Below are 21,362 nucleotides of genomic sequence, written 5' to 3'. Positions count from 1 at the left end.
ATATTACATAAGCCTCCTAGAGTGAGAGCTGAGACTTTATTCATCTGCTTTAATAGTGCTTAAAGCATCAGACGCAGTGCTTTAGTCAAGTCTACTACTCGGTTAAGCATGTGATCTTCTTGGTTAAGTCTGTGGACTTCTTCCCCCAGACCCACCAATTTCTCCAGAAGGCAGACTGGTGAATAAATAGAAACATGGTAAGACTCACCACACTTGGTATTTTTTAAAACATATTTAAATTTAATTTTGCCTAATATTTTCTTATGATTATTCTGGGGAAGAATAAAAAGAAGATGCCCTTGTGTCATCAAATCAGGGAGTATATTCTATCAATATGTCATGATTTATGATACTAATTTTGATTAATTAATGATTATCGCATTGGGTAAGGTAGAGAAACTGCCAAGTTTCTCTACAGTAAACTTACTATTTTTCTATGTCCATACCCATTTCATTGTAAATGAGTTGTAAGTCAAACCTATACTCAGTGGGAAGAAAATTGAACTCCATATCTTGGAAGGAGCAGTACCAAAGAATCTGCAGACATTTGTTACAAACATCGGAGTAATTAATAAGTATTTTGAAGAAGTTTAATTTTTTCATGAGATGGAGTCTCTCTCTGTCACCCAGGCTGCACTTCAGTGGCACAATCTCAGATCACTGCAATCTCTGCCTTCCGGGTTCATGCTATTCTCCTGCCTCAGCCTCCCAAGTAGCTGGGTTTACAGGCACGTGCCACCACACCCAGCTAATTGTTGTATTTTTAATAGAGATGGGATTTCACTATGTTGGTCAGGCTGGTCTCAAACTCCTGACTTCAGGTGGCCCGCCCAACTAGGCCTCACAAAGTCCTGTGTTTACAGGTGTAAGCCACAGCGCCAAGCCGCAGATAGTTTGAATCTACAAAAGAATTTTGTTTCTCCTTAAATTTTTGCATGTTAATTTTATCATTAAACTGTGGATGTACATGAAGCATTTATTACTGTGGTGTCACTGTGGTCAACCTTTGTCTTCTGCAAGACTCATGCTGAAATTTAATTGCCAATATAATGGAATAAAGGGGGGAACTTTAAGGGGTAATTAGACCATGAAAACTGCACCCACGTGAGTGGGTTTAAAAATGTTAGAAAAAGGATTTCAGAATTATGTGCTCTCTCACTTTCTCTCTTCCTCTCTGTCTCTGTCTCTCCGCCCTTCTGCTCTCTGTCATGGGAATCTCCAGGCTTTCTCCCACCCAGAGAACGTTATGTGCAAGACACCATCCTGGAGGAAGAGAATAGCCCCAGCAGACATTAAACCTCCTGGAGTCTTGGCCATAGAATTCCCAGCCTCCAGAACTGTAAGCCAATACATTTATGTTATTTTAAAATCACCTAGTCTCAGTTACTTCATTATAGCAGCACAAACCAAACTAAGGCAGGTATTAATAGGGATTTTCTATTTCCCACATTATTTTTACCTTCACTATTTGAAATTCTTTAAGTAATGTTTACTTGTCGCTAATATATTTATTTATTTATTTATTATATAATATTTTATTTTTTTTATTACTGCATGGTGGCAAACCACTACAAATTTAGCAGCTGAAAACAGCATACTTAATACCTCAGAGCTCTGAAGGTCAGGAGTCTAGCAAGTTGCAGCTAGGTTTTCCAGTCAGAGGACCACAAGAGTGAAATCAGAGTGTTAGCCAGGCTGAATTTTCTTTTAGAGACATTAAAAAAAAAGTTCACCTCCAAATTAATTCATCTTTTTAACAGAATCTAGCTCCATGTGGTTGTAGAGTGAGGGTCCCTTTCTATATGCTGGCTACCAAATGGAAGTTATTCTCGTCTGCCAGTGACCAGTCTCAGATTCCATTGATGTTGCCCCCAGTAAGCAATTCACTACACCAATATGTTCTTTCATTTGAGTCAGATGGAAGAAGTCTCTCAGACTTCTTGTCAGTGGCAAGTGGTTGAGAACTCTGCTTTTAAAGGGCTTATGTGATAAGGTCAGCATCAAACACATTGATCAGCCAAATGTATGCTTTCGTATTTGTTTTTTAAGATTGTATATATTGAGATGTACTCTTTGTCCTATAAAGTTTCATGAGTAAAAAAGTATGGCATTATATGTTCACTATTAAAGTATTATTCAGAATAGTCTGCTGCCCTAACAAATTGCCTTTACATTACCACTCAAATTCTCAGTTCCCACTGAAAGCTGCAACCACTGATTTGTTTACTTTTACTGTCTCTGGAGTGTGCTGTTTTCCAAAGTGTGATATTAGTTGAGTCATATCTGGTCTTTTAAGGCTGGCTTCTTTCATTTAACATATGCCTTGAAGATTTATCTACATCTTTACATGTCTTAAGAACTCATTCTTTTATATTACTGAATAGTAATCCATTGTATGACTATGTATCCAGTTACCTAATAAAGGATATTTTTGTTGTTTCCAATTTTGATAATGATGCATAAAACTCCAGTACACATTTGTGTGCTGTGTTTTGTTTTTGTGTCGAGATAGTTTTTTGGATCAGTTGTGTAAATACTTTTGAGTATGATTGTTTTGTCATATTAAGACTATGTTTAATTCGGTGAGAAATTGCCAAATATTCTTCCAAAGACTATCAAATAATTTAACCACGGTAATTACCCACATGCAATAAATAAAAGTTCCTCTTCCACATTGTTCAGATTTTTTAATTTTAGCCATTCAAGTAAAAGTGCAGTGGTATTTCATTGCTGTTTCACTTTGCATTTTCCTAATGACAAGGGATGTTCTGGACTGAGTATTTTTGTCCTCCCAAAATGCATCTATGGAAACCCTAACCTCCAGTGTGATGGCATTTGGAAATGTAGCCTTTAGGAGGTAATTAGTATTAGACAAGGTCATGAGGGTGAGGCCCTAATGATGGGATTATGTCCTTCTAAGAAGAAACACCAGAAAGCTTGCTAGCTCTCTCTTCCACTATGTCAGAACATAGTGAGAAGGCAGCTGTCTGCAAGCCAGGAAGAGAGTCCTCAGCAGAAAACTGGCAATCACCTTGATCTCGTATTTCACAGCCTCCAGAAGGGTGAGAAATAAATTTCTGTTTTTCAGGCCACCCAGTCCATAGTATTTTGTTATAGCAGCCTTTGTTGACAAAGACAGATGTTGACTATCTTTTTAGATGCTTATATTTCCCTTGATCTTTTTCAGTGAGTTATCTGCTTATATTATTGGCTAAAATTTTAATTTTAATTGAGTTAATTTCTTACTTTTGAGTCTGAAGGGTTTTGTGTGTATAATTTGGATATAATTCCTTCTCAGATACATGTTTTGCACTTAATTTCTGTCATTTTGTGGCTTGACTTTATTCCACTAGTGTCTTTCACAAAACAAATTTAGTTTTAATGAAGTCCAACTTATCAATTATTTCTTTCATTGGTTGTACTTTTGATGTTGAATCTAAACACTCATCACCAAACCCAAGGTCATACAGATTTTCTCCTTTGTTTTATTCTGGATTTGTTATAGTGTTAAAATTTCAAAGTAATATGTGAGCATTTTGAGTAAACTTTTGTATAAAATATGAGGCTGTTTAGAGGTTCACATTTTTTACATATGGGCTTTCAAATATTTCAGGAAATTTTATTAAAAAGAATATTTCTTGTGAATTGAATTGCCATCTCACCATGGTCAAAAATTAGTTTACTATATTTGTGTGCATCTCTTCCTGTGCTTTCTATTCTGTTCCCTTCATCTGTAAGTTTATTCTTTGCCAATACAGTACTTTAATTACTTTAGATTTATAGTAATTCTACTGTTTAGGTAGTACGAATCCTCCAATTCTCTAACTCTGTTCTTCTCTCTCTCTCTCTTTTTTTTTTTTTTCGTAGATATATTCCAGCTACTCAAGTTTTTTTTTTTTTTTTCATTTTATATTAACATTATATCTGTTTGTGAATATCTACAACTAGTGGCTGAGATTTTTGACTGACATGACCTTGAGTTTATAGTTTCAATTGGAAAAAATTTATATCTTAAAATTTATTCTTCCAATGCAATAAAATGCATATAATTTAAATAGATCTTTTGTTTCTTTAATCAGAATTTTACAGTTTTCCATATGTAGATTCTATATATATTTTGTTAAATTTAAACCTAAAGATTTCATTGTGGTGGTGGTGTTGCTATGTAAATGTAATTCTTCTTAGATGTAAAACCACATTAATGCAGGTATATAAGAAAACTTTTTCTATATTCACCTTATATCATTCTCTCTTGTGAAACTTATTCTCAGTTTAGAGAAATTTCAGGTAATTATTTGAGGATTTCTACATAAACAATTGTATTATCCAGAAATAAGATAAATAATGAGTTTTGTTTCTTGCTTTTTAACATGTACACATTTTTGTTCTTTTTTTCTTGTCTAATTTTAGCAGCTGAAACTTTCAATAGGAAGTTGAATAGTTGTGATAAGATAGGACATCCTAGCCTTGTTCATTTTTGTTTGTTTTCATTTTTTTCCATTATATACATATATGTAATATGTATATTATATATATAATATGTACATACCATGTTTAATACCACACATACACATGCACATATATCTCTGTGTGTATGTGTGTTGTGTAACACTATTTTCATATACAAATATATAACAAAATTATTGTTACAGTCAAAGGAATTAACACATCCATCTCCTCGCATAGGTACCTGTATATATGTGTGTATGTTAATAGCATTTGAAAACTATTTTCTTAGCATTGTTTTTGATCTTAAGAGAAAATCATTGTGTCTCACTATTAAGTATAATATTAACTGTAGGCTTTTTGTAGATATGCTTTATCAAATTGAGGAAATTTCCTGTAATAGTTTGCTGAGAGTTTGTAACATTTATGGCTGTTTGATATTGATAACAGTTTTATTTGTATCATTTTATATTACCATTTTTCTTTTTGAGCTTGTTGATACAGTAGATTATAAGGATTAATTTTCAAATGTAGAATGAGATTTCCTTAGAAGTAATAAATACCATGTGGCTATGGTATATAATTCTCTTTAAATATTGTTAAATATGCTTTGTGTCTGTATTCATGAGAGACATTCAGCTGGCAGTTTTGGTTTCTTGAGATGACATTATTTGATTTTGGTATTAGGGGAATCCTGACCTCATAGAATGAATTAGGGAGTGATCATTCTGGTTCTACTTTTAGGTAGAGATTATTGAAAATTACTGTTACTTCTACTTTAATTTACTAGTGAAACCATCTTAACTTAGTGCTTTCTATTTAAGGTTGATTCAATTTATTTATCTATCTAGAGACAAGGTCTTGCTCTATCATCAAGGCTGTAGTGCAGCGGCATAAACATAGTTCACTGCAGCCTTAAAATTCTGGGCTTAAGCAATTCTCCTGCCTTAGCTTCCCAGTAGCTAGAGCTATAGGCACATACCAGTATGCTGGGCTAATTTCTAAATTTTTTTATAGAGATAGGGTCTCACTATGTTGCTTATGCTGGAAATCATATATATATATAATATATGTATATATGTACGTATCAGGTACATATTATACATACATATATATGATTGTGTGTGTGAGAGAGATTAAATGGTATTTTTCTTCTCCCTTCTTTTTTTTTTTTTTTCTTTGAGGTGGACTTTCACTCTTGTTGCCCAGGCTGGAGTGCAATGGCGTGATCTCTGCACACCACAGCCTCCCCCTCCCTGAATCAAGCAACTCTCCTGTCTCAGCCTCCCAAGTAGCTGGGATTACAGGGATGCTTCACCACACCTGGCTAATTTTTTTTTTTTTTCATTTGATAGGTTTATTTATTTATTTTGAAGATTCTTATTTCTTTTTACTATCTTTTTTTTTTTTTTTTTTTTTTTTTTTTTTTTTTTACACTTTAAGTTCTAGGGTACAACGTGCAGGTTTGTTACATATGTATACTAGTGCCATGTTGGTGTGCTACACCCATCAACTCATCATTTACATCAGATACGACACCCGATGCCATCCCTCCCCCCTTCCCCCTCCCCATAATAGACCCCAGTGTGTGATGTTCCCCTTCCAGAGTCCAAGTGATCTCATTGTTCAATTCCCACCTATGAGTGAGAACATGCAGTGTTTGATTTTCCAATCTTGCGATAGTTTGCTGAGAATGATGGTTTTCAGCAGCATCCATGTCCCTACAAAGGACACAAACTCATCCTTTTTTTATGGTTGCATAGTATTCCATGGTGTATATGTGCCACATTTTCTTAATCCAGTCTGTCACTGATGGACATTCGGGTTGATTCCAAGTCTTTGCTTAATTTTTGTATTTTTAGTAGAGACAGGTTTCTCCATGTTGGTCAATCTGGTCCTGAACTCCTGATCTCAGGTGATCTGCCCAACTCAATCTCTCAAGGTGCTGGGATTACAGGCATGAGTCACCGCACCTGGTCTTTTCTCCGTTCTTTTAACTTATCTATGTGTTGATATTTTAAATGGATTTGTTGATACCGGGTGATACAGTTTGGATCTCTGTACCTATCCAAATCTCCTGTTGAAATGTAATCCTCAATGCTGGAGGTAGGGCCTGTTGGGAGGTGATTGAATCAGGGGGATGATTTATCATGGTTTAACACCATTCCCCTAGTGCTGCTCTTGTGATAGAATTCTCACGAGATGTGGTTGTTTAAAAGTGTGTGTCTCTCCTTATCCTGCTCCCGCCATGTGAGGTGCTTGCTTCGCCTTTGCCTTCCACCATAATCGAAAGCGTCCTGAGAACCCCCTGCCCCCGCACAAGAAGTCAAGCAGAAGCTAACCTGCAGAACTGTGAGCTAATTAAACCACTTTTCTTTATAAATTACACAGTCTCCAGCATTTCTTAATAGCAATGCAAGAATGGACTAATACAACCGTATATATTTGGGTATGGCTTACGGGAATTAACTTTACTTTTATGCCCATCTATTTACTTAAAAAAAAAAAAACATACCATTCTGCTACCTGTTTACTATTTGTTCCCTTTATTCTTCGTTGTTCTTTTCCTATTTTTTGGTTTTCTGTGATTGATCAATTTTAACTATTCTATTTATCTCCTTTATTGGGTTATTATTCAAGCTTATTTTTAAAAAAGGTTTTTTGTGTATCTTAGGATTTATAACATGTATTATAAAATGGTCTGAGGACTCCTTCAAATAATACGAAATTGCTGCACATGTAGGGGAAGAACCTTACAATCCCAAATCATTCTTTTCTTCCCTTGTTGTCTGACATTTCCCTGTACATACACTATAAAAACATATCACAGTATAGGTCAGGCGCGGTGGCTCACGCCTGTAATCCCAGCACTTTGGGAGGCCAAGGAGGCAGATCACCAGATCAAGACCATCCTGGCTAACACAGTGAAACCCCGTCTCTACTAAAAATACAAAAAACTAGCCGGGCGTGGTGGCGGGCGCCTGTAGTCTCAGCTACTTGGGAGGCTGAGGCGGGAGAATGGCTTGAACCCGGGAGGCGGAGCTTGCAGTGAGCCGAGATCTCGCCACTGCACTCCAGCCTGGGCGACAGAGCGAAACTCCATCTCAAACAAACAAACAAACAAACAAACAAACAAACAAAAACAAAAAAAATCACAGTATAATGTATGATATGTCTGGTAATACATAATTTATATCGCCCTATTTATGTTGAGGTCTTACATCCCGGAGATTCTGCAAAGAGAGTCTGTCTCCTGAAGTCGTCCTAGCTATATTCCAATGTTACTTGTATTGAAATCTTACAAGTTTATTAGCTTTGTGTTAGTGATTGGGTCTTTCTTTGATGGTCCAATTGGGTCTCAGTTTTCCTAGGTACTGTAAACCTGTTTATTAAGTGTACGGCTTTCACCAATGTCACTGTTCCTCCACCACATGTATCACTGTTCCAAGCACAAACTCCTTCTCTTTTCCTAGCTGAGGTGGATTTCTCTTCTGCTGTGAGACTATAACTTTTTGGGTTTTGTTTTGCGTTGCCATTTTCTCTGTAGATTAAAGCTTTCCTCCAAAAAACAGATGAGGAGATGAGTACAGGCAGAGTTTCTTATGGGCATATTATTTTGGAATATTTGTAATAAAAAATAATTTGTAGCAGATAAATGCTTTCTAACCATTAAAGGAAAAGTATATGTTACACTGCTAAGTATAAACACTATTTTGTGAATCTATAAATCTAGGAACTAATAAACAAGATAGTGTTTACTGCTAGTGGTCAATTAGTATATTGCTTTCCTCAGACAGTTAAATGACTAAATCAAATGTAATTTAGATTTTTTATTCTTATAAAAAACTAATAATCTCTAGAATTGAAAAGCAGTCAAGACATGAGTACTTTTTTTTATATTTCTACAATTTCACCTTTCATAATATTTTAGTTAAAAATAAACAATAACGTAGATTATGAAAAAAAAACATGTCCCCCCGTGTTCTGGTGAAAGCCAAGACCGCAGTAATGCCTTTTGATACACTTAAAATGTACATAAAATATACATCTTGAGATATAACTTTATTTTTTATTATTTCAAGTCATTCACATTTACTTTTTTCCTTTTTATAGACATAAAAAGGCAATTTGGAAAATATTAAAAATTGATGCTATTATAATTATTTTATTATTTATTCTGTTTACAAAGTGGACTCCCATTATACATAATAAATTACTTCATATATACCAAAAGAAAGACAAATAGGTCACAGCAAAACGACACAGTATGTCAACAAAGGACACATTTTCAAAAAAAAGTTGAAGTAACTACATAAATATTTGACAGCTTAAGAAGCAATTGTATAAAGAACTTCTTTGGAGATTATATTTTACTCTTTGGACAACAAATTTTATCAAAATATTCAAAAATTAGAACAGATTTTTGCTTCTTCCTTTATGAGGGAAGAAGTATTGATCTTTTTTAAAGCAACTTTAAAGTTAGTAAAATAACAATTTAAAAGGTCGACTTATATATGTATCCAAATGCTTCCAGCAAATATCTTTACATGTTTTGGTGATCTTTCATTATTTTGGGTGATTATTGTTAAGCCTTACTCACAAACTAACAGTGCAAAAAGGCTACAGAAACAACAACAAAAAACATGATATGTTAACTATCACCGCAGTATTCTAAATAACAGAATAAAAAGGGAATTTTTGTTTTATCTAATAAGATTGGATGTCTATTTGAAAATGGAGAAGTGGATGAACAAATACTTGTTCCTCTACTTTGCTGTAAAAGTCCAGCAATGTTACATTTTAATAAAGACTTTTTTTTTTTTTTTTTTCCAGAAAGCACACTACTTTTGCCTTGGGTGTGGGAAGACAGATGTTTATAATAAAGAATTGACAATGTTTTGCAAAAAAACACATTAAATACTTTGATTCCTAGAGCAACTCATTTCCTTATGTGACAAGCAGAGATGAGAATGTATTTGACTTTTTTGTTAATACCAAGTCACCATGTTGCTCATTTTTACAACTTTCTTTATTGTGTGCTTTTGTAGAAACTTGATAGAGTTTTTAGTGGTTGTTACATATCATCATGACCAACTACTGTTGTTAGGCAAACTCAAATAAGGCTAGTGCTGAAATGGCAAAGTTGGATTTATAGATTTAGCCAAGATCTATAAAAAAATAATTTAACTGGAATAATGAAGCTGTACTTATTAAAATACAAGATAATATATAAAATATGATATATATACTTAACTTCAAAGCATTTTACTAAACATTTGTTTATACTTCTTTGCAATCTTTTATTTAATGAGAAACCAGATCTATCTTCCAAACACAATTTTTTAAATTATAAAACTTATTTAAAAAGGGAAGAATATGATTCCATTTACTTTTTCCATTTATCAAATCTTCTTTACTGACCCCACAATTTTTCATAGTTTGATTACATAAATAATATGACTAGTCTTCTCTGAATTTAAAGCAGTAGAAGAGAAAGAGATTGAATTTTAAATAGAGCATAAAATATATTTTCAGGGGCAATAATTCTCTTTGTGGGAGGATCAAAATCCATCTGTTTGATGATCCTCCCACTCTGTGTTCCAACTGAGCTATGAAGTCTGAAGCAATTAGCCTGAAATGTAGGAAATAGATGGCTAGGGCACCTAGTGATATGACACAGGAAGCTAATGTAGAATGGACCCCTGCTAGGCATATCAAAAATACACAGAAATTCTGGGTAATATGTTTTTAAAATAATCTTTCACAGTGGAAAAAAGGGGAAAAAATCAATTGCTTAAATTAGTTTCAGTGTATTAAATTAAATTATTTTGGGGTATTTTTGAATTAAATTAATATTGCACAGAAGTTTTGTTTACTTTTTATTACATGGACTATTTTCTAATGGTGTTTATCCAATTAGAAGTTAACTTGTTGATTTTTATCTAGGATAGATGAAAATAGCAGATGTACAGTAGATATAACAACCATAAAAGTTACTGTCTTTGTGTAAATCATTTATCAGTTCTGTATATTACTCAGAGATTGTACTCTAATAGTTCCTTATACAATTTGTTATTCATAGTTTATTTTTCAAATTGTCATTTGAAACTGTCTTAGCATTTTACTAGGTCTTTTATTAATGAGGCCAGTAAAATCATTAAAACATATTTATTTTTTATTTGAATGAGTGCCATTTTTGTCAATTTTTTGTAAATTATACTTAGCAGCATTTATCAGAGTGAATCTTCTATTGTAAAGGTAAATTTTGATGTTGAAAACGTGTTAGTTTTGTTTTTTTTTTTTTTTGTGCGTGTGTACTAGATTACACTATAAGTGAGAATTTCTTATGATTTCAGAGTTACTATTCTGGAATCTAGGGCTTACATGATAATATTCACTAAAATATTTCTAACAATCTACTGAGAAATGTTGAGAACTAATTTCCTTGTCAAAAGCTAGAAGCATGAAAAAACTGTGCTTTCTGTGAAATCAGACCTAGAAAAATATCTTCCTAAACTGGATAAACAAGGCAGAAATGTAATTTGTCATCCATCCAAAACTTAGGAAAATAAAAGTCACAAAAGAGAAATTTAAAACACAAACTTAATTATAAGAGAGCATAGAGCATTCTAGATTTATGCTACTTGGTGATATAAGAAGCCCAAATATAGAATTTAAAATTAAATTTCTTTGGTCCTGAAACCTGTTTTGCAAAAGCAAATTCCACAACACTCTGTAGGCATAGATACATAACAGCCTAACACACACAATAGACAAACTTCATGTACAATAGAAAAGTTAAAATAACACATTAAACGAATTATTTTAAAAGAAAGTTAATGCAAAAACTAATTAGAAAATCAATAAACAGAGACCTGAGAACATTCTGAATGATATGGAATATATATATATTTAAAGGAAAAACATAGACATCTGTATGAAATGAATTAACAATGTAAAAATAAATCAAGAGATTTAACACTGTAAGTAGAGGCATTACTTTATGTCAAAGTTTGGTTAGTGTGAAATAGATATTTAAGAACCAAGTTCAGGAAACTAGTTTAGAAATTATTCAAGTGTGAATAAGAAAGCCTAGATTAATATTTTGGGCACACATTGACAATATGTGAAACTCTGAGAGCTTTAACTAACCCTCTGTAACTCACATTTCCTTTTTAAAAAGGGAAATATTAATAAACCATAAAATTGTTATGAGAATTTACTGTAACAAAAACCAAAACACAAAGTCCCAACCAATAGCATCAAAACTAATCTTAGCTTTAAATATTATTACTAATACTATCGTCATCATTCAACTCTTCATGGAAGTTAATTCTGATACTTACGGAGATTTTACCATTTACCTAGAGAAGGTAAATTATTTTGCACAGAGTTTGTCTTTGGCACGTAAGATGACATTTCTTGAAAGAATATGTTATCTGAAACTAATTTACACTTAGTACAAAACAGCTGCATCAAGGTATCATAAATTACTGCCAAATGTAATAAAAACAGCTATGCAGACACAAAATATTTATATTATCTGCCTATATTAGTCCTAAATCAATTATTTAAAAAGGGTGATTAGGGTGATTACAAATAAAATCTCTTCATATTTCTTTGTAACACAGGCATGAATACACCTGAGTGAAAGCGTTTGTGTAAGAATAAAATGTGAGTATAAATATAAAATTAGAACATTCATTACTAATTATTATTATTATTATTATTATTATTTTAGACAGAGTCTTGTATTGTTGCCTGGGCTGGAGTGCAGTGGTGCGATCTCGGCTCACTGCAACCTCCACCTCCCGGGTTCAAGAATTCTCCTGCCTCAGTCTCCCGAGTAGCTGGGATTACAGGTGCCCATCACCATGCTAAGCTAATTTTTTGTATTTTTAGTAGAGACAGAGTTTCACTATGTTGGCCAGGCTGGTCTCAAATGCCTGACCTCATGATCCACCCGCTTCAGCCTCCCAAAGTGCTGGGATCACAGGTGTGAGCCACTGCACCTGGCCAAAATTGTTTTTTAATGTCAGTGTTTCTGTGGTTATCAGTGAATGATCTACAGAAGCACATATAAAAGTATTTCCCATCAGAATTGTCACAAATAAATTTTTCTAGGTATTATCAGGTGTTTTAAAAGGAATGCAAACAATTCTCTTCACTTGCTAATCAAAAAAGTTATATAAGATTCAGCCTTTATTATCCCTAGATTAATGATAAATCTGACACATCTCATTTCTATGAATGTGAGGTCATTAATTTTAATGACTTTATTATTATTTTAAACTTTTGGGGGGATTTTTTTTGTTTCCTCTCAACTGTGTTCTCTTTCATTATTCTTTTCTAAATATTTTCACATTATGAAACTCAAATTTCTTTTTTGATTGAATTTATTACTGAGTTTTAGCACTTAGATACCTTTGTGTTAGAACTGCCACAATCAGGACACAGAACAATTCCTTCATCCTTAATAACTCTATTATGCTATCCCTTCAACCCTATCCTCTTGCAACCACTGTTCTGATCTCTGTCGTTATAATTTTGGTTTTTTGAGAGTGTTGAAAAATACAAAAATAAGGTATGTAACTTTTGTAACTGACATCTTTTACTCGGTGAAATTCCTTTGAGATACATCCAAAATACTACGTGTACTGAAAATTTATTTCTTTTTTACTGCAGTATAGCATTCGTCTGCATACAAGAGTTTATTTATTCATTTACCTATTGGAGGCAGTTTCGGATATTTACTATGTGGGAAAATTGTGAAGAGAACCAGAGTACAGTTAGAGGTAAGCGATTTCTGTTGCCACTAACTTTATACCACTTGTTGATCTAGTTGCATGGTTCATAGTAGTATCCAACAGAAAAGGAAGTTATGCATTTACCCTTGCTGTTCAAATAATCTGAAAAATGTTCATAGACTGATGTAAGCCTGAACAACCTATCATTTAGGAAACATCACACAGACACTGAGAAAAAGTATGCAATAAGAAGCCAGTCTTTTATTGTTGAAAAGGAAGTGTACTTTTAGCCAAAGTGCAGATTTAACACAAGACGTTCTGTGCCAGACTAATTGCGTCATTATAGGTTAAAAGGCCCACAGAAATATAACCTGGAAGAATTCCACTCTAAAAGTCAAGGATCCACATGTGAGTTTAGTACTAGGGAAAGTGGTATTTTCCTTCAGAATTTCAGGAATCTCTAGAAACTAAGAACACCTGCACCAGTACGCTTGAAGCAAATGGGCAAAGTGATGGGCATGCCAGTGACTAAACAGAACAGATTAATAAACCCTTGAGTTTTGGAAAATATTAAGTTAAAGGACATCTGGAAAGAATAATTCTGAGAAGAAGAGTTTTAAGTAGGTAAGTGTGTATGTTGGGGGTTGACTAAACGTAAGTGCTATCTAAACATTAAGAAGGAGTTTATTTTACAATCTCATGTTGCTGAGAGGATTCAAAGGCAAACAGGTATGTGTTACGCAACTACAGTGAATTCATTTTTGACAAAGGTGCAAAGAATACACACTGGTGAAAAGACAGTCTCTTCGGCTGGGTGTGGTGGCTCATGCCTGTAATCCAGCACTTTGGGACACTGAGGAGGGTGGATCACGAGGTCAGGAGTTCATGACCAGACTGACCAACATGGCGAAACCCCGTCTCTACTCAAAATACAAAAATTAGCCAGGCGTGGTGGTGGACATCTGTAATCCCAGTCACTCAGGAAGCTGAGGCAAGAGAATCACTTGGACCCAGGAGGCAGAGGTTGCAGTGAGCCGAGATCGCTCCACTGCACTACAGCCTGGGTGACAGAGCAAGACTACATCTTAAAAAAAAAAAAAAAAAGTGGCCGGGCGCGGTGGCTCAAGCCTGTAATCCCAGCACTTTGGGAGGCCGAGACGGGCGGATCACTAGGTCAGGAGATCGAGACCATCCTGGCGAACACGGTGAAACCCCGTCTCTACTAAAAAATACAAAAAACTAGCTGGGCGAGGCGGCGGGCGCCTGTAGTCCCAGCTACTCGGGAGGCTGAGGCAGGAGAATGGCGTAAACCCGGGGGGCGGAGCTTGCAGTGAGCTGAGATCCGGCCACTGCACTCCAGCCTGGGCAACAGAGCCAGACTCCGTCTCAAAAAAAAAAAAAAAAAAAAAAAGACAAGACAGTCTCTTCAATGAATGGTGTTGAGAATACTGTATATCTATAGGCATAAGACTGAAAGTACGTATAAAAAAATCAAATCAGCATGGATTAAAGACTTAAATTTAAGACCTCAAACTGTGAAACTACTATAAAACAAACAAACAGAAAAACACACAATGGAGAAACTCTCCAGGAAAAATTTTAGTCTTGGCAAAAATTTCCTGAGTAATTCCACAGAAGCACAGGCAATCAAAGCAAAAATTGACAAATGGGATTGCATCAAGGTAAATAACTTCTGCATAGCAAAAGAAACAATCAAGGGAAGAGACAACCCACAGAATGGGAAAAAAATATTTGCAAACTACCCATTTGATGAGGGATTATTACCCAGAATATATGAGGAGCTCAAGAAACTGTATAGGAAATGAAGCTAACAATCCAATTAAAAATGGGAAAATATTTGAATAGCCATTTCTCAAAACAAGATGTACAAATGACAGGCATATGAAAAGGTGCTCAACATCATTCATTATCAGAGTAGTGCATATCAAACTACAATGTGATACCATGGCACCCAGTTAAAATGGTATACAAAAGACAGGCAATGACAAATGTTGGTGAGAATGTGGAGAAAAAGGAAACCTTGTACACTGCTGATGGGAATGTAAATTAGTACAACTATGGAGAACAATTTGGAAGTTAGTTAAAAAACTAAAAATGAAGCAATGATATGATCCAGCAATGTCACTGCTGGGTAAATGCTCAAAAGAAAGGAAATCAATATTTTGAAGAGATATTAGCACTCCCAAGTTTGTTGCAGCACTGTTCACAATAGCAAAAATTTGGAAGCAACCTAAGTGTTCACTAACAGATGAATAAATAAAGAAAGTGTGGTAGATATACACAATACAGTACTATTCAACCACAAAAAAATGAGATTCTGTCATTTGCAACAACATGGGTGGAACTGGAAGTCATTATGTTAAGCGAAATAAGTCAGACACAGACAAAACTACATTGCATGTTCTCACTTATTTGTGGAATCTAAAAGTCAAAATAATTTAACTCATAGAAACAGAGAGCAAAATGATGGTTACCAGATGCTGGTAAGGTTAACTGGAGCAAGGTGGGGTTTGGAAGGTTAACAGGTATAAAACAGTAGTTAGAAAGAATGAATGAGACTTAGTATTTGATAGCACAACAGGGTGACTATAATCAAAATGTATTAATTGTACTTTTTAAATTAATAAATAACCGAAAGACTGAAAGAGCAATAAATAACTGAAAGAGTACAGTTGGATTGTTTGTAGCACAAAGGATAAATACTTGAGGGAAAGTATGTACCATTTCCCATGATGTGATTATTATGCATTGCGTGCCTGTATCAAAACATATCATGTACTTCATAAATATATACACCTACAATATACCAATAATAATTAAAATTAAATGGTAAAACAAATGCATATGTGTTAATATTTATATACCTTTATGATAGAGACAGGAGGCAGCCAAATGCCTAGGCAGATAGGGGCAGGTACCTGGTGAAACCCCACCTCAAAACCAAAACACTTTAAAGCCTGAAAGCCAAGCTATAAGTTAAATCCTCAGACTGGACTGAGAACTTGTCTTCCTGTTTAGCATGCTTTCTTCTGATTGACCCCCACCCTTCACCTATTTTAAATATACTTGCCCTTTTCTTACTGGTTTTCTGTACTGTCACGCCAGTCTTTGAGTAGTGTCTTTCCTTTAACCTTTTTTGCATACTCACAAACCAATCTCCATGTACTCACCATCCTGTGCTTATAAAAATCCCACACTCAGACAGTAAAGGAGGAGATAGCCTGACTTTGGAGAAGAGGCAACCTGACTTTAGGGAAGATTACCTTCCCTTCCTGTCCCCTCTCTAGCTCCCCTCTGTACTGAGAGTCATTTCATCATTCAATAAAAGTCTCCACCTTCAACATCATTTGATCATCCATATGACCTCATTCTTCTTGGACACAGGGCAAGAGCTCAGTACCCACTAAGTGTGGATACCCAGAAAGGCTGTCACACCAGTCCTTTGCACTCATCAGGAGAGGGCAGCAGCCCACGTGATGAGGCAAGGAGCCAACTCAGCTGCCAATACACTGCTATCTGTGTTTTGAACTAAAGGAGCACTGTAACAGCTGCTCTGGGTCTTCAGGGTTGTGGGCACCCTCACCTGGACACTGCTATGTTCTGAAGACCACCACAGGCCCCACATGGAGTTTGCTCCTGTGTCAGTGCCTGGAGCAGCCAGCCAGATTCTGCACTTGCTCACTCATGTGCTCCCTCCCACAAAGAGTTGAGCACAGTGGGCTGAATAGATGGGGCACTCCTTTCATAATTCTGACAAAGGGCCCCAGAAAAATCCTGCATCACTTAGGTCCTAGCACTATGACTTATTACCATACATTACACTTTGATTCATCATCAGATAAATATTAAAAAAAATAAAATAAACCCTCTTGCAATGACAACCAAATAGGTCTAACTCAGATATAATCCAAAAATATACATTAGGCTGGACATGGTGACTCATGCTTGTAATCTTAGGATTTTAGGAGGCTGAGGCGGGAAGATCTTTTGGGCCCTGGATTTCGAGTTTACAGTGAGGTATGATTGTGTCAATGCACACTAGCCTGGGTCACAGAGTGAGACTCTGTCTCCAAAAATATATAGAGATAGATATTCAGATATATATATTACTGAGCAGGAGAGTTCTCCCTGCTGATTTTCCATTTATTACATATTGTTATTGTCATCTCTTAATGCTTTCAGTTTTCTATTTTTATTTAAGGATAAACTTGAACCGTATTAGGAATAAAAGAAAAAATATTCTTTTAAAATTTTTGTATTTGAAGTTTATAATTTTCTAAGGCAACTCAAATATCTTTGACAAAAAATAAACATAGTGACCACTTTAAGCAGGTATAGCTATGTTTTTTCAATTAATATCACAAATATATACCTAAATTTGTCAACAGATTCTGTGAAATAGTTTATTCATTCCATATACATTATTTTTTCTGGGAGGAATTATGATGTTGTGAAAGGAAAGTAAAATATGACAATTTTTAAAAAGAATTATATTCACAAAATATAAACATTTCATCTATATCTATATTTCTCCATGACCAAAGTATATTTTCTGACTTCTTAGTGAAGATAAACATTTTATTTCTCTCATATAATCAATAAATTATTAGTAACAAAATGAGGTTACCATCTTAAACTATTTGTTAGGACAAAAAATAAAAATATACATTAGGAATATTTGGTGATTTTGAGATTAAGGTTTGGGGTTGTTGTGTCAGAATATTGTAGGCCACTTACATTGTTTTGTCTGGTCAACCTTCCTCACTAATACTGGCATTATAACTTCGCCATTTTGGTAAATTTTTCTTCTATCACTGACAGCATACATATCAAATAGGTGTTACCATATTCTTTAAAACCCCATCTCTTTTAGTGAAATATAGACACAAACTGAAAATATTCTTGGATTATTTAAATCGTTATCTTTAAAAACTTCCTTTAAGGAACAGGTATATGTGAAGTTCAGACCATTTAGTTTGCAGTTGTCACACATATTTATAAAAACTTCATCTGTAATGGAAACAAATAAAACAACCATTGGTATAGTTTGGCTCTGGGTTCCCACCCAAATCTTATGTCAAGTTGTAATCCTCACTGTTGGGGGAGGGCCATGGTAGGAGGTAAATGGATCAAGGAGGTGGATTTCTCCATTGCTGTTCTTGTGATAGTGACTGAGTTCTCATGAGATCTGGTTGCTGAAAAGTGTGTAGCACTTCCCCCTTCTTCCTCTTTCTCCTGTTCTTCCATGTGAAGATGTGCCTGCTTTCCTTTTGGCTTCTTCCATGATTACAAGTTTCCTGAGGCCTATCCAGCCATCCCAGCCATGCCTCTTGTGTAGCCTGCAGAAATATGAGTTAATTACATATCTTTTCTCCATAATTTATCCACTCTTAGGAATATCTTTATAGCAATATGAAAATGGACTAATACAACCGTGTTGAAAAAAAGCAGAGACTTAAAAAAGAAGAGAGAGCTCTGATGGTTTTCAATTTCATATTATCCATTGTCACTGAAGAGTAGCTCTCTCCCTGTTCTTCACTAAGATTTATCCTTTTATCTTTTTTATGAGAGAGATTCCAGCATCCTTTCCAAACCGATACCACATAGATATTAGATAACATTTAGATTCAATAGCTTGAATTCAAAATAATTAAGACTGTTATGAAATTATAAGACCATGTCTTAAGAATCTGTTTTATCAGTGGTGTATGTGTGGCATTATGTACCTTTAATATTCATTCTGTGAAAAATAAGATATTTCCCACCAGAATTATGCTCATTTAAATACACCAACTCACTTGGAGATGACTGAATTAAGATAACAAAATCCTTCTTGCATTCATAAATGCTAATATTTCTTTCTTTCTTTCTTTTTTTTTTTTTTTTTTTTTTTTTTTTTTTGAGATGCAGTCTCACTCTGCCCTCCAGGCTAGAGTGCAGTGGCTTCATCTCGGCTCACTGAAAGCTCCACCTCCCGGATTCACGCCATTCTCCTGCCTCAGCCTCCCAAGTAGTTGAGACTACAGGTGCCCGCCACCACGCCCGGCTAATTTTTTGTATTTTTAGTAGAGACGGGTTTCACCGTGTTAGCCAGGATGGTCTCGATCTCATGACCTGGTGATCTGCCCACCTCGGCCTCCCAAAGTGCTGGGATTACAGGCGTGAGCCACTGCGTCCGGCGTAAATGCTAACATTTCTTAACATGAGAGGCTGGATTAATAGTTTTTTGGCCTTTGTATTATAGAAATAGATTCTGTAATTTACGTTTCATTTGAAGAACAGTAATTTGAAGTTTAATATTTTTTGCTTTAAATGATGCATTCTCCAATGCATTTGTTATTAATATTTGAATGCTGTTTGAAGTTTGTGGCAAGCAATCGTTTTCCTTAAGAATAACACTAGATTTACTGTATAATATGAAAACATTATTTTATAGCAGTCACTGAAGTTAGAATTAGTCTATAATATACTTGCATCATCAGTTGGTGCATTAAGATTCTTTAGCAAATATTCCATCTTTCATTGTAGGTAAATAAAAACATATATTCCTCTTCAGCAGTTTTACAAATGCTGAAGTGCTTAAGAGCTAATGGTAGATTTGCACTAGCTTGCATGACCCACTAAGTAGCATTAGCATTTTCAAGCTAATGATCTGAAGAGTAAACATATGTCAGTATAAGATCATTGGTTTCTTACTTGGTTTAAAAGATTCTTTTTTAGACAAACTATTTAAACTTTATAATACAAAATGAATAAAACATTTTGTTTGATATTTTTATTTAAAAAATCTTGAGAAACACCTTATGTCCCATAAACTTAATTCTGATTATTATTGGTCTTACTATTAAATGTTTCAAGTTGCCTACATCACTTTTTAATTTTTTTAGAAGTATATGGAGAAATATTTGGTTTCTCTGTATTGAACCCTCTCCGGGAATTTTATACTTTTAAGGTAGAATTGTATATCGTAATCTAACTCATAGATACACATAGTTTTACTCAAAATCAGATAGTTATATCAGAAGATATAAAAAAGTGAATATAATTATTTTTATTTTCCTTTATCTTTTTTTCATTATAATGTTTGTGCAAAAAATAAGCATAACGAGAACAGTAATAAGATTAAATACAATTTCTAATTTTTGTACTTGGGCTATCTTGGTATGACAATTACTAGTAACTGCACAGATATATGTAAACAAACTAGCTATGGTTTCAGGGCAAAGCATCATTACTCACATGTTAAGCACAATATCAGCATTCTTCTCAACTTTGATGTTTTAATTTAAATACACACTGTGAAGAGGTTATCACCTGAGGCCAAGGAATCCAAATATGAATTTCTTGTGACCCAGCAGGCCTAAAATTACCATAATATTTTTAATGTATTAATACATATTTAGTGAAATCCTTCTGAAAAGAGAAATCTCTGTAGGCAAGTATCATATAAGCCAATTCTGTTTTAGATATCTCAAAGACAAAATTATTTAAAATATCTCAGGACTCTTAAATGTTAGTATCTGTTCTCACCAAATCCCAATAAGCCATTGAATTATAGTAGCCATAAAAAGCCAGACTGTGCTTAAGGATCATTGTTCTAGTCCAGCTATCAAAGGCATGTGAGCCCTATTTGGGCAAATAACTAGAGCTGGTGAGTATGGTCTAATAAAGTAAATCATAAAATCAGGGATTACATACAAAGTTGTTATTATTTAAGAACTAGGCAATAAAATAATAAGATTGCAAGTCTGATGTGATATTTTTAAAGTATATTGAATTGAATGTCCAGGACACAAATTATAAAATTGAAAGAAGCCAAATAAAATAAAAAATCATGTTAAAACTCTTACAATGACTAAGGGTCATGGTCTCATCTGGCATATTTGAAGTACTTTATCATTGACCTCAACTGTTGTCATCTCTGTGCTGCTTTATAATAAATAAATAAATATATTTTAAAGTAAGAATAAATTTGTACATACCTTTTTCTAGAAAATCAATTATATGTTGTCTTATAGCTTACTTGATTCTTGGAAAAGTAAAAACTAAGATTTAGAGTAAAATGAAGACAATGAATAACTACAAGGCACCTATTATTTATGAAAGTAGTATGAAGCAGAACATGTGAAGGAAGGACCTGTAATTTCA

At 34.4% G+C, this 21,362-nt stretch overlaps 1 long non-coding RNA gene across 1 annotated transcript; it reads left to right on the top strand.

Annotated features, from left to right (window-relative positions):
* Positions 1-1,220: 1,220 nt before the first annotated feature.
* LOC135969507 (uncharacterized) lies at positions 1,221-13,244 on the top strand. Its single transcript, XR_010584769.1, has 3 exons — positions 1,221-1,339; positions 12,078-12,120; positions 13,132-13,244. It is a non-coding gene; the product is annotated as an uncharacterized lncRNA (long non-coding RNA).
* Positions 13,245-21,362: the final 8,118 nt, after the last annotated feature.

This window comes from Macaca fascicularis, chromosome 2 (assembly GCF_037993035.2).
Source record: "Macaca fascicularis isolate 582-1 chromosome 2, T2T-MFA8v1.1".
In the NCBI taxonomy this organism is placed as follows: Eukaryota; Metazoa; Chordata; class Mammalia; order Primates; family Cercopithecidae; genus Macaca; species Macaca fascicularis.
Note: the sequence above shows the minus strand (reverse complement) of the source record. Positions and strands in the feature narration are given on the sequence as shown.